The following is a 487-nucleotide window of genomic DNA, read 5'->3' as shown; positions in this document are numbered from 1 at the left end:
ATATATATATATATATATATATATATAAATATACAGATGTGGATATGGCTGTGTGGTAAGAAGTTTGCTTCACATAATTGTGGCTTCAGCCCCACTGTGTGGCACCTTGGACAAGTGTCTTGTACTATAGCCACTGTTTGACCAAGGCTTTCTGAGCGATTTGGTGGACGAGAAATTAAAGAAGCCGGTTGTTTACACATACAGACATAAATGCATATGTGTGTGTATGTTTTTTGGTTTTGGTTTGTCATTCTCTACTTCTTGACAACCGGTGTTAGTTGGTTTACGTACCTGAGGTTTAGCAGTTTGGCAAAAGAAAAAAACAAAAATCGAAAAATATGTACCTAGCTTTAAAGGATATGTCCAAAGTTAGATTCGTTTAGTTAAACTCTTCAAGGTCGTGCCCCAATATTGCTGCATTCCAATAACTGAAAGAAGTAAAAGTTAAAGCTATATATACATTTATAAACACTATATATAAATGTAC

Source organism: Octopus bimaculoides, chromosome 18, assembly GCF_001194135.2.
Source record: "Octopus bimaculoides isolate UCB-OBI-ISO-001 chromosome 18, ASM119413v2, whole genome shotgun sequence".
Taxonomy (NCBI): Eukaryota; Metazoa; Mollusca; class Cephalopoda; order Octopoda; family Octopodidae; genus Octopus; species Octopus bimaculoides.
Note: the sequence above shows the minus strand (reverse complement) of the source record.